Here is a 14,153-nt window from a genome sequence, read left to right on the forward strand (position 1 = left end):
TTAAAATACCATTCTTCTCAAATTATGTAACACGATTCTTTTTTCTTTATCTTTCTGTCTTTCTTTGCATTATTAAAAATGATAAATATTAAAAATAACCACGTACACATATACATGCACACGCCATTTTTTGCTAGCTTATAATAACAGAAAATATTGAGCAAAAACTATGCAATAATTATTCTCAAAAATAAGCTAGATTTGTGCTTGAAATTATTCTCGATAATGACATAATTTGACAGCTGTCCTTCATCATTATTCTTCATATTATCGAAAATATATAACAGTTCTATTTTAACTTTGTTAAATTTGAATTCATAATCAGCTTAATTTTTTGTATATACATGACTTAATTATTGTTTAAATGACATATTTCAAACATTTCCGTTTTCCAATAATATATCTTAAAAGAAAATACCGGTTTTTAGTGATAAATATGATAATTATGCATTATTATGTACTACGAGAATATTTCGTTTCGTTCCAATGTGAGAGTTGACTATTGCTCGAGGCAACAAAAATTGATTTAAAGTACGTCGCTTTGTCGCGTGATTCGCGACACGCTCCGAGTTTCGTGTGTACTTGACCGGTATAATGATAATTTGCAACCGCGCAAAAGTAATCAACGAAGAGAAACTCAAATTGAATCGCGATAAAATTGAATTGTACAAATTAAATAATAATATCGCGATTTAGTGTCATTATACAATAATGTGATAGCGTAAAAATATCCTATCGGTGAAAGTTGCCAAAATTTAACAAATTATAATTTATATAATATATTAATGAAAATTTAACTTGTTAATATAATTATATATAAGTTATATAAATTAGTGAGATTATGTACAATATATGTCAATGATTAACGTTACATGACTATACCGTATCTGCTTTAGTCGTGATTTTAGAGTGGCAAATCAATTAAAATAATTAATTTGTGCATGTGTGCAATTCTGCGTGATAAAAATCTTGCATATATAATATTAAAAAAACTTGTTACGTTTTATAAAAATATTTCGAAAATATTCAAACTTTTTTTTTTTAATTCTGAAATAACATTTCCCAGGATAACATATGTATAACATATGTGATTATATAACATAAAACTTACCCTGTTTAAATAAATGTTGCATTTCAAATACGTTGAATATTTACTTCCGTTCACGTATATATAAATACATATCAATGCCAAATTACAGAACAGAATGCCATTCGAATATCACTCCACTATCAATGAAATGCACCACGTTGGCACTTTCTCGCGTGCAATTTGTTCTCGGAGTGAGCAAAAGTAAAAAAATACTAATAAAACCCGACTTCTTTATGATGTAACACCTTATTAAAGATACGATAAACAAGTGATCGAGTGTCGCTGACGCGATAAGATAAACCGGAACCGAAGAGAGATTTCTCTATCGTGCCACGATCTAACGTGAAATCGGTATTTGGAGAAAGGCGCTGAACCTGGCGACGACCAGGCAGTGACTGAAAGCTGCACGACGGCCAAGCTGTGCCGATAGCCGGCTCCTCGTACACCTGCGACCTGCGAATTCCGCGGAGTAGGAGAAGGTGAACCAGGGAGGAGAAGGTGAACCGTGAAGAGAAGGAGCGGAGGTATACTCTCTCGATGGCCTTTGCGCGAAAGCGCAGCAGAAGAACCTTCGGCTCGTCCGCGAGAGAAGCGCGATTGCCCAACACGATTCACGTCGGAGGAGACACGCTCGGGATTTTCTACACGTCGATTTTTCATCGTTTTCTAACACTTTCTAAAATTAAGCCGCGAACACGGGGACGCATCCCACCTGTTGAGGAGAGAAGCCGGCGTCGCGCCGCTGAATTATTCCTTAACGGCGGAAGAAAACGCGGTCTCGGAGACAAAATATCCGCGCACGAGACGTATCTCCGGGGCTTCCGTCGCGGCTCCAATTTCTCGGGAAATCGTATAGAAGCCAATCTCTTGAAATATATCGCAAACTGCATTTCGCATCTGGTTGCCATACAAAGTAAAGTCGTTCTCTGAGAGATCACATGCAGTTCTATATCTTCTATCGTTTCGACATCTTCTGTAGCGGTGTAACGAAATTGCCACGATTTATGGAGCACGTGATATTTGTCGTTAAATAAAGATAAGCAATGCAACGTTGCGATATTTTATCTGAACTTTTAATCAATCGTTATAATTAGAATCGTTCTCGAGAAAACAAACACGATAATTAACAAGTGTGTAGGAATTTAAAGCTAATTCACACAAATGCAAGTATTCTTGCTAATCCGAGATTTATCTTCTCCGGACTTAATCCGATAGGAAAATAATATACGTATATATTTTGCATATCCCGGGCTCATGAAATATCTATTAAAAATCGTTACAATGTCATTCAAAAATTAGTTTAATTTGTAATTATCACATGCAGCTTCAAATATTAAACATTTTATCTCATAAAGTAAAAAATATTATAAATCTGAATATTTTTTAAATTATTAATTTCAATATTATACAAAGTTCTTTTATCAATATTAATTCAAATTAATTTAATAAATATTTATATATTTTCAAACAAAATTTTCTCTTTGACAAAAATGTATTTCAATTCGACGGTAATAATTTGATTTAGTTTATAGAGATTTAATATAAACGACAATATATTTTTTTTGTAAACCGCTTACACATCGCATATGTTTGAGATATCCGATACAGTATAAATTTCTCCTTTTCTTTTATACATGCATCTGTTCTCTTATAATTTAAACGATTTAAATTAAGCAAAAAATACGAAACACACAGATGTGTACGCAACTTTACAGTACGTTGCCAAGGCAATAAGCAAGTAGCAAGAGTTTAGAATGGGATAATCGCAAGAGCAGTTAACGTTTGTGAATCAAAAGCAAGATTAAACGATACATGCCGTAAAGCGACTGCTTCTCTCCGCAAATTACAGATCTTCGAGGCATGTAATTAGCGTGTAATGATGTAAGACTCTGTTGTATCGTTTCAAACTACACGAACATAAACGTTGAATACCAACAACGTGAAACATTGAAAATTATACATTTTTGTGTACCGTTATTGTGCATTTAAAAATTTAATTGTGCTTATTAGAAATTTAATTTCTATTTTCCAAGCACGATAAATATTGAATACTCGCTTTTCAATTATAATCTTTATAGGATGTATAAAACTTAATGGCATGTATTTAAAATTTCATATAAATTTCATAAAACAAATATTTATAAATATTTTTGATACTTAATTACGCCCCATTTTAAAGCAACTTTATAATGAAAGAATTCACTGTTTTAAATAATAATATATTATATATTCGATAAACACATAGCTGCATTATCTATAAATATTTTAGCATAAAATTTAAATTTGAGAACACCCGGGGTCCCAATATCTGCGAAATGTTTTCCAATATCAGGTGAAATTCGAAATCATGTATGCTCATTAAAGAAAAATAAATAAAATAAAACAAGAATTTTATACGGACAAAACTTAAATTTTTCAAAATGAATAATTATATGCGACGCTGATTGCAATGTCAACCTGTGGTCGCCTCTCATGCGGCGTTTTATTTCGCGATTGAATTCTGCTCGCGCGATATACTGATAAGTTATGGTCACGGTCGCAGCTAGCCGATATTCCTGCCAACAAATTCCCCGTAGGTACGGCTTTATTTATGGACTTCGTAATTCGAAAACCAGCTGTATGGAAGGAAGCAATTTGCTCGATTGCCGATACAATATTGCAACGAAGTGGCGATGAAACAGGATCGTTCGACGAATAAAAAAAAACCAGTGACGCGTTAAATACATCTTTTAAATGCACTCAAACGAAACTAATTCGCACAAAAATAAAAGTTTTATATTAGTATAAGATTCTCTTGAATTTTTCAAACTTGAAATAAAAAAAAACACTCTTAAGAATTTAATTTTATAATCTTCGCTACAGATAGATTACTATACGATATTGATATACAATAATTTGCGGAAAAGTTGCATTTTATAATAATTTTGATGAAGAGAATCACACATTGTATGTGTAAGATTCGCTTTAGCAGCGAGAAAGGAGTTGACAATTTTTCTAATGAAAGTAATAGAAACGGGTAGCAAGATTTTAGTCACGATATTCAATCGATATGAAGTATCCCGAATTATTGCGCGCCGTTCGCAAACTCCTACGAATTCTAAAAGTTTCCGCCGCGCCGTTCCATTGCGGGAATAAGGAAAACGTCGAGGAATTGCGCTCGAACTTCGGTTCTACAAAGATTACGTTTAATCAGAATTAAGGATGCGCTTGCGGACGATTGATCGGTCCAGCGGTCGGCCGATCTCGGTTTCGTTTAGAATAGAATAGGTCTAATCAGTGGCAGGATTTCCCGAGCGATTGCTGCCAGCGTTTGAAAGTTTGGATCCCCGTCAAATGGGTATCGCTTTTCGTCGAATATCCGCAGTGAAATTACACACGCGTTGTTGTTGCCTAGTATCGATTTTGATCTACCACCGCTCACAGACTCCGCATTTATATCCGGTAACGACTATCATCGTAAATTCCTTTCAAAGACTTTCCATCGCGAATATTCCGCGCGCATTTTCCGTATGAATACTTAAATGGATAATATCATGTACGATAATATTATGCGCGATAAAAGCATACATCAGAGATGCATCACCGATTAATCGCGACATTGACTTTTATTTTCCTTCCGCTAATAATGATGTAAATCACAATATGAATAATTAAATGCGCAACAAATCTTTAGATATATACATCTCTGGATTTGCCTCGTCAGACTTGGAGATAAATATACGGCCATTCTAAGAAATCATCAATTATTTTTTACGACAGAAAGGGCAAAGATATTTTCGATGAAAGATATAACATAGACCCAATTAAAACAAAAATGAAACGTTAAAATTATTTCTATAGAAATATAGTCAAAGACTATAGTCTTTGATATTTTGAATATTTTATAATGAAAAAATTTTGTGTTACATTTACGTTTCATTTTTGTTTTAATTGGGTCTATATTATATCTTTCATCGAAAATATCTTTGCTCTTTCTGTCGTAAAAAATAATGATAACGATTTCTATAAAATTATTCTATAAAATTATTTCTATAGAAATAATTAAAGTTTAATTTAAAATGTTTATATTAAAAAATCAATTTCATTTTAAATGTTTATATTAAAAAATTGTTCTTTTCTGTCGTAAAAAATAATGATGACGATTTCTATAAAATGTTTAATATGTTTTAATATAAACATTTTAAAATATATAAAATTATTTCTATAGAAATAATTTTATATATTTTAAAATGTTTATATTAAAAAATTGTTCTTCTCTAGATTTAATAGAAATAATTTTATATATTTTAAAATGTTTATATTAAAAAATTGTTCTTTTCAATAAATTCAATAAAAGTAATACAATTTTTAATGTTTGCGACATTTATAAAGCCGCGCTGCCTTAATCGAGATATTTCGTCGTCGCGGCAAAAAGAAGTTGTTCTTTTCCAGATTTCCTCCGGCGAAGTGCAAAGGAAGTCCGACATCACGTTTCCTAGCCGTACACTCGGCGAATTTGTAATTATCTTCGCGATGTGTACGAACTTCAAATGCCTGCTTTTACACACGAGGGTAATTAATAAATCATTAAAAAGGCACGCGAGAGTTTCTAAAGCAACGCTTCAGTTCTTTGTGCATCGCTTCGATCGAGTGCATCGACCCTTTAAATAGATTCGCCTTTATATAACGAACAGACCGGAACGTTTATTTAATTACGATCGGAGATCTCCCCTATTCACTCTTTCCGTCTCTTCCTTCCATCTTATGACACTTTACATTTCGTTCAATCTAACTTGGCCAATATGACACGTTTTGCAATTTATTTTTTTTTTAGATCAGAAAGCACTACTTTTAACTTAGCGTAATTTTTGTTTCAATGAACATGTACAATTTAAGCACATCCGCAATCTCGAGTTAATTGTATGATTTCCATTTATATAAGTAAACGATGTGGATTGAATTCCAAATATAAATCTTATTTATATTTTTCGATATTTTCAGTGGTTATATTTAACCGACGCGTCAACTATCTTTCTGCGTCATCAAAAACGTATAGCGAGAATTTAATTTATTAAACCACAAATTACGTCGACTACGAGACGGTGATTAAGAACATCGTAGAATTTACGACAAATTCGTTGAAATGTACCTGCGATATCGCCTCGATTGTTTCATGATTAATAGCAATTTCACAATGACGTAATCAATCATACGGAAAAAAATAAAATCCCGGATTTCATCCCAATCACTTTCCAATTGATATCACACACTGTATATATATATATATAGAATGCTATTGTAGCTGTCATTGCATCGATGCCAAATTCCGGAGTGTTACAGCGCGATGGATAATTATATTCATTTCTCAACGCACCAACAATGTAAATAATTAAAAATATAGATACTGTTGGATTTGCAGGTATAATCGATAGACAAACAGCAATTTAATATGTAATATCTTGTTCGTATGGGCTATTATTCGTAGGTACTCTACCATGAATATCACACGTCGACGACACGGGAGTATCGGAATATCGAGGGCAATGTAGTAGATGTCAACGCGTCAAGCGAAGCGTAAAGTAATGGATTGTGACATTTAGCAAGATTCACATAGATAGATATTGCAATGTTATTTTTCAAACATGCAGTTATGCCGAGTGACTTTGTACATCCTCAATCAACGACGAAAACTGAACTATTGTCTTAAAAATAATATCCTCCCATTTTTTCGCCGTCCGTGTTATTATCGCAAAATAACATATCCCGCAAAATGAAACACAAACTTTCCCCGAGTTAAGAAAGCCGTTATTTTTAAAGAAAACATATTTTTGGGTTCTCCTCCATTCTTCGTCTCGTTCAACGTGTAACATAAAAAATGGCCTCGGAAGGTACTCTCGATGGCTGGCTGCAGCTTTCCCTTCTACGAAAAATTACTACATTTCCGAAGGGTCCCGACAAGTGCAACGATCATGGGCATCGATCCGCATCGGTCGCCGTTGGGAACTAAATTTGCCGACGGTAAAAGCAATTTATTTCCAACTCCATCCCGTCTACCAGCGCAACAAAAATTGTATAGTCTGCCCCCGTAGACGCTGCCGCATCGCAAGAAGTAAAGTAATTTCACATTACTTCGTACAATAACATAAAAGTATCTATTGAAATAGTTAAACACATTTTTCTTGTGCAAAATACAGCATAATTAAGCGTATTTCGAATTTTTTGCATTCAAAAGAAGAGAAAAGCGTACACCAAAACATTGTTATCACTACAAATATTTCACGATTAATTAACATCCATTCCTCGCGAAAACTTGCATTTTTAGAGGATCTTATAATTAACAAATTATAATCTTTTGTAAGTGTAATTAAAATATTTATTAACGTTGAAAGCCTCAGTTAATCATTATACTTCATTAAGAGATGCAATTTTTAATCTTAACACTTTTTCTCTAGAAATTCCATGACTGTTGTGAAAAATAAGAATTTAAGAATTTCGCTTATACGTATAGGCCTTCAATCCTTTTGAGAAATTACCACGTTTTCTCCGAATTCCTTTCTCTGCCTGGTAAAACGATCATAGCTGTCGATCCGTATCGGTCCAAATTGCTTTTACCGTCGGCAAATTTAGTTGCCGTCCGCGAGTTAAATTTGCCGACGAAGAAGGAACCCCTCTACAGAAAAGGGAGAACATCCCAACCCAAAAATTCTAACATACGCAACCTAGGAAGCAGCCACCGATCGAACGAGCCATTTCTCCTTGGCCTTACATCACTTTTATGCCCGCCATATTTCTGACCGACCAAACGGTCCGACGAATAATGCATTATTTACGGCGAAATTCCATGAAAACCGACTGCAAGCATCATCGTCGTCGAGAAAAAATTCACGCGATCTTCTCAAGCACAATACTATATTTTTTTACTAAATTATGTGAGCCTCTCTTTTATAAATATATAAATATGATTTTTCTCATTGTCAGCAAGAAACTGATTTTTGATTTAAAATAAAATTTTTGTGTTTGAAACAATTATTATGATTAATGTGATAATTATTCAAATAAAATATTTTTATAATTTTTTGTTAATCAATTCATAAATTCTTCCAACATTTTTAATTTATAAAAATTCCATTTGATTCCGTTTATATTGTTTGCACATTGAAATAGAAAATATCTTCCTATGCATCTGCGCGACGATATATTCTTTGACGTTCCATTACATTGATTAAAATCTATCTCACAAAATCGATGCATTTTTACTCTCAATAATGATCTGATCTGTTTTATTTTCAACGAAAAAAGTAACACAAAAAATAACACGCACGCAAATTTATATGAAAGTCGTAATACTATTTTTTATGCGACACGTCTGAAAAATTAAATGCAAAGGACATGTACGACGAGTTAAAAATTTCTACACCAAGGTATATATTAAGATTAATTTTTTTCAGTAGCGTCTCTTTTTATATATGTGTACCTTTATATAAATATAGAAAAGGTTTCTTATTAAATCATATAATTATATTTTATTTACAAATTATAAAATTTCTTTTTCTATGAGGTAAATAAAAAGAAACTAATTTTAGAATCTACGACAAAATATACTATTCCCATAAATACACTTCATATTATTTGCTCATGCGACTGCAGCAAAATTTTAGTTTACATCGCCCGACGATTAATCTCAGTCGATTCGTTGGCAGCTTTCCGAGCAATGACTATCGACAGTTCCCGCAATTTCTTCTAACCTTCGCCCTTCCAGCACCACCATATTCGCCACCTGACCCAACATTGAAATATTATCGGCGTTAAAGAAGGTGCTGGAAGAGCAAAGATATCCTCGATCATCATAACCAGAATACGACATGAGAGACGAGTTCGTAGACTATCAATTTTTTTGTGAAAAACGAAAGTCGTTAATCGAAATTTGATTATCGATTTTCAATGAGAATTCCTAAATTTAATAAGCTATGTTTGTCGTTTCCTTCAAAATAATTATCGGATAGCTTGTTTCTACTTCTACAATTTTAACAAATCCGTTGAAAGATCCGATTTTTTTAATTTATAAAAAAACTGAATTATATATAACATACTTCATTCACTTTTGTTGAAAAAAATAGTCTGATAGATATTCAAGTATGCATAACGATGTTAAATCGACACTGTTGTGTCATGACAGCATTTCTTACAGACTATCATAATGTGCATCTACAGTAATGATAAATAATGCTTCGCAATCGATCAAAAATAACCGTTTTTACGCCGCTGTTAAGCTCACACGCGCGACGCTGGAAAGCTTAACGATCCCGACGACTCAGACTTCGCCATCGCCAGCTATGCCGCAAGATCGAGGACGGTAATGCAGATTTATCGGTACAAAATGATATTCCTGCAAAAAGCCGTGCACGAAGATCGTTATGGAACGACGAAGATATCGAGCTGAAACGAGCAATCAGTTTTTCTGTCCGGCCTTTAACTCAGAATAATGTCCAGTTTTTTGCTGCCATAAGTCCTTTCACAGCGCGAAATATTCGTTAGAAGTATTATCCTGCTTGCACGACACTTACTCCGGCTAATTTATTTGCCGCGTAATGTAGATTGCCGTTTCACGTGCGCGACATTTCTTCGCATTCAATTCGCGACGATTATTTACCAATGAATTAATACTCGGTTAATAATTTTTAATTATTATTAACAATTAAATCTTTAAATCGCTAGTAGAACAATCAAAGAATAAATTTAAGCGATCAAATCTAGCACAAATTTTTATTCATTTAAATGACGTTTCGACCATCAGCTTGTAATCCTTATCAAGTATATATAGTCTTCAGTGGTCAATAAACCAGTTGACATTCCAAACAAATCGAACATATTAAATTCAACTAAATTATAAGCATCCTATCAGTATGAAACATCGTTACGAAATCATTTTGTACTTGGTCGCTTAAATTTATCCTTTAATTATTATTATTGTGTAATTGTGTTTAAATAGTAATCGTAAGACCGTGATTAATAAAATTAGTGGCATCGTGTGGGACTTATATAATTTGTAAGAAAGATGTAGAAAGCATCCGCGCTTTTATTAGAAAAATGTTAATTTCTTCTCGCGAACTGTCATAAATTTTTATTCATTTAAATGACGTTTCGACCATCAGCTTGTAATCCTTATCAAGTATATATAGTCTTCAGTGGTCAATAAACCAGTTGACATTCCAAACAAATCGAACATATTAAATTCAACTAAATTATAAGCATCCTATCAGTATGAAACATCGTTACGAAATCATTTTGTATTTGGTCGCTTAAATTTATCCTTTAATTATTATTATTGTGTAATTGTGTTTAAATAGTAATCGTAAGACCGCGATCAATAAAATTAGTGGCATCGTGTGAAACTTACATAATTTGTAAGAAAGATGTAGAAAGCATTCGCGCTTTTATTAGAAAAATGTTAATTTCTTCTCGCGAACTGTCATAGACTTCCAAGAGATGCTAATAAATAAATGAATAAATTACTCATTCCATTATTCTTTTTAATTATAAATTTTGATATCCGGGGCAACGCGGTAATGTTATTCAACATTTCCATATCATCGGCGTCAATCTTTCACGGAAGACGCGCGGTTACAAAATGACGACGCGATGCTCCTTCGAGCGCGCAACGACCCTTCCTCCTTCGCATCCTCGGGTTAATCTCAGTCGGAATAATTGCATCCTAGTACGTGATAGATGATGTCATCTCGCCCGTTCGTAACCTCGTATTCCATAACTTCGCAATATGGCGCGCAACTTGCATCGAAACTCCAAGATCGAGAGGAGACGATTGTTACATGGCCGGAAAGGGAGAAGACAATCCCCGTATTCGAGGGAATCACAAATTAGATTTTCCTACTGTACCAACCACAAACCCTATATGATCCTGTCTGTGAAGCGGGAGAGATCGCATAATTCTTTCGATAATCTAGATCGAGCTCCGACCTACGCGTCAAGTATCCAGATTGAGGTATAATTCCGAATAATATTTGTTTTTTTTAAAACTCTCTTCTTTATTCATAACTTATTAAATTTTCAACATAGAGCAGCTTCGCGTCTAATAGACACTTTAAATTCTGCATAAGTTACTATATTAAGAGAGCAATATGCATTAATTAAGAAAAGAATATAACTAATCATAGTATTTCATTAGCGAAAAAAATATAAAATTTTAATATTTTATCAAATATATTTATATAAATATATTTTGCATATGACTAACCTGATATATTCGAGATGTAAGAAATTTGCGAGAGAGGTCAATCAAAAACACGCATCCGTAATTGCACCGCCGGGCTTGCAACCAACTCGCCGTCTGTGTGTATTAACTATCCGCAAAAATACAGTCTTCCCAACACAAGAAGGTTAAACCACATCTCTCTTCGCGCGGTTTCGCATCTAACCCCGACGAAGCTACACAGCGTGTAATGGACCGCGAGCATCACGCCGTCTCTTTTCCCGCGCGGATGTTATTTAGTAGGAAGTACTTATTCACGAGAGCAGTAAAGCGGCCATTATAAGTCTCCGGAGGCAAATAACCGTGGAGCTACCCCATATCGCCCACTTTCATAAATCGAGAGTCGTGGGAGAGGGACCGGGGGTTAAAAAAAAACAGGAAAATAAGAACAGAAGAATGAAACGTAGAAACTGGAAGAAATGCGGGAGCGAGAAGGAGAAGGCTCTCGCGTCCGTAAATGCAAATGCGATATGGATGGGAACCGCGAACACGCATGATGGATCGAAACGTGAGAGTGTGGGAGAATAAAAAGCAGTCGATAGAGATGTTTGAACAAAGGAACAGCGGAATGATGTTCGCCAAAAGAGGAACTTGATAATGAGCCTAAGAAAACGGCGCTGTAAGGATAAATCTACGAGTGGATAGCGAATAGAGGAAGCCAAAGGTGAGAGAGAGAGGTCGAAGAGTGCGGAAAGAGGGAGCACGGATAGGAATCCATGGAAACGATGGCTGAAGAACGTTCTCGTGGAGTCGTCTTCAGCCGGGCTGCTGTACACAACGGCACGAAATTGAGGCGAGGAATGGGGGAGGAAGATAATCTTGCCTGCACTGTTCTCTCTTGACCTCGGAGCACAAAGGCGCCCAACGAGCTGAAAACCGCCTCGCAGCTCTCTCTCTCCTCGACGAATCACTCGCCGTAGTTCTGTGTGACGGTACATAGTTATCAAGAGCGAGTAAACAGGAGAAAATTTTGACTGCACGACGCAACGCGTATATATAACAGCGCAACAATATTTATATAATCCTCCTCGTCTATTGTCTTGAACTTTGTCGAAAATGAGATTACAAATCAAAATCATTTGTGCTCCTGCTACTTCGACCGAGATTTACATTCATGATGAATTAGAAGAGACTGTAAGAGCTTCAAATAAAACGATATTTATAGAGATCCTGCGTAAACAGGTTAAAAAATATCATTTCGATGATTGAAATTTTTCTCTATTATAATATTATTTCAAAGATACCACGGGATTTAAATATATATACATACATTGCTCGGAAGCTTATCATCCGCATAAAATATTCCATTTCTCGTTTCGTTTCCTCGGGTCTAGATTAAAAAGGTAAACGATAAAATTTTTAATTTCCCTTTTTCTTCAGCAAGCTGACTGTCCATTTAACAGAATTTCTTGTTAGTTCTCATATTTCTCCCGGTATACCTATGGCGAATTCGCGATTGCCCATCCAATCGCGCAAACCGTCCTCCTGGAGGTTTCGATTTCGTCGGTCGGCTTGGCAGCACTAAAACGGAAGTTTCATTTCAGTCCCTTCCTGCCGTCGTGCCTTAAAATTTTAAACGGATCGCTCGGGATACGAAGGAATTGAGGAAAAAAGAGACAGCGTTCATGCAACTTTATCGACGATGAAAAGACGACCTCGCTCGGGCGTGACAACGTGATGCTTCGCTTTTCTATGGACCCCAGGAGATTTGGTTTCCCCCGTTCAACCCCACGTGCTATTGAGTTCTTCGTTCTCCAGACAAATATTCGCATATCGATATCATATACTTACAAACTATGTATATTTTTTTATAATCTATGTAACAGGGCGTCTCGAAAAATGACAGATGATTCTATCTGAATCCCGAGCGCGTATAAAGAATGAAAATAAATTCTCTTGTCGTAAATAACTGTCATGTGAGAGAGAGAGAGAGAGAGAGAGAGTCCGATAATTGCTATGCTGCTGTACCAATTTGCACATCTATTAATTAGAAACTGCTGAACACTGTAGATTTTGAAATTATGCCTAAGAATATAAGACGTCAGTGTATTTAAAGTATATTGACAATCCGGAAGATAAACTGAAATATTAACAAGTGTTTGATTAAGAAAAATTTTCTTGTAAATACTCAAATTTAAAGCGAGCTTATACGTAATATTGAAGTAAGTTGTCAAAGATGATCAAGCACTTCAAGAAGTGGCTAAAATAAATTCAACTAAAGGATAAAGTGTCACGTACTTTTTTTAACAAATATCGATGTCGACATGAATGTCAAACATAGATGGCAGATGAGAATGAGAGGAAAACCTGAATGAACCTAGGAAACTACCATAACAAGAAGCAGCGATTATCGACAGCTGTCGTCGATGTCTAAAATTTAACAGCCGTGTTAGATTGAGTTTCGCAAGCAGGCGCGAAATAGTATATGAATCAATAAAAAAAACGTAATTTATATATAGCATCTCCTAGCAAATACAAACTTATATTTATATACACGTGGTTTTCATACCATATATACATTCTGCGTGTGCGTATATTTGCGTGCACGTATGTGTGTATGTGCGTGTATGTGTGACACAAGGATCGTAAAATACCGTGAGCTCGAATATTGCAATCTAAACCGCGACGTTCCAATGTGAACTTCATATAACTCAATATTAATCATCATTAATATGATACGCCGATATATCTGTTTTCGTTCGGCCGATAACGTTCCAATGATAGTGGCACGTGCTGTATAAATACGGCGTTACAAATGAATCAATGTGAAATTTGTCGCGCGGATTAATTTTAAAGGATTAACACATGCGTTGAGCG

General features: G+C 34.8%; 1 protein-coding gene across 6 annotated transcripts in view; it reads right to left on the bottom strand.

Annotated features, from left to right (window-relative positions):
* Pgant9 (polypeptide N-acetylgalactosaminyltransferase 9) overlaps positions 1-14,153 on the bottom strand; it is a 208,535-nt gene that overhangs the window by 145,478 nt on the left and 48,904 nt on the right. Inside the window, exon 1 of one of the 6 annotated variants that reach the window (XM_029317341.2) lies at positions 1,112-1,472. The exons of the other annotated variants lie outside the window; for them this stretch is intronic. The gene's annotated coding sequence lies outside the window, so the exon portion shown is untranslated. Of the gene's footprint in view, positions 1-1,111; positions 1,473-14,153 lie in introns of those variants that run through there. 6 annotated transcript variants of the gene reach the window in all.

The sequence above is a fragment of the Nylanderia fulva genome, unplaced genomic scaffold (genome assembly GCF_048542155.1).
Source record: "Nylanderia fulva isolate GAGA-0341 unplaced genomic scaffold, ASM4854215v1 Scaffold5, whole genome shotgun sequence".
NCBI lineage: Eukaryota > Metazoa > Arthropoda > Insecta > Hymenoptera > Formicidae > Nylanderia > Nylanderia fulva.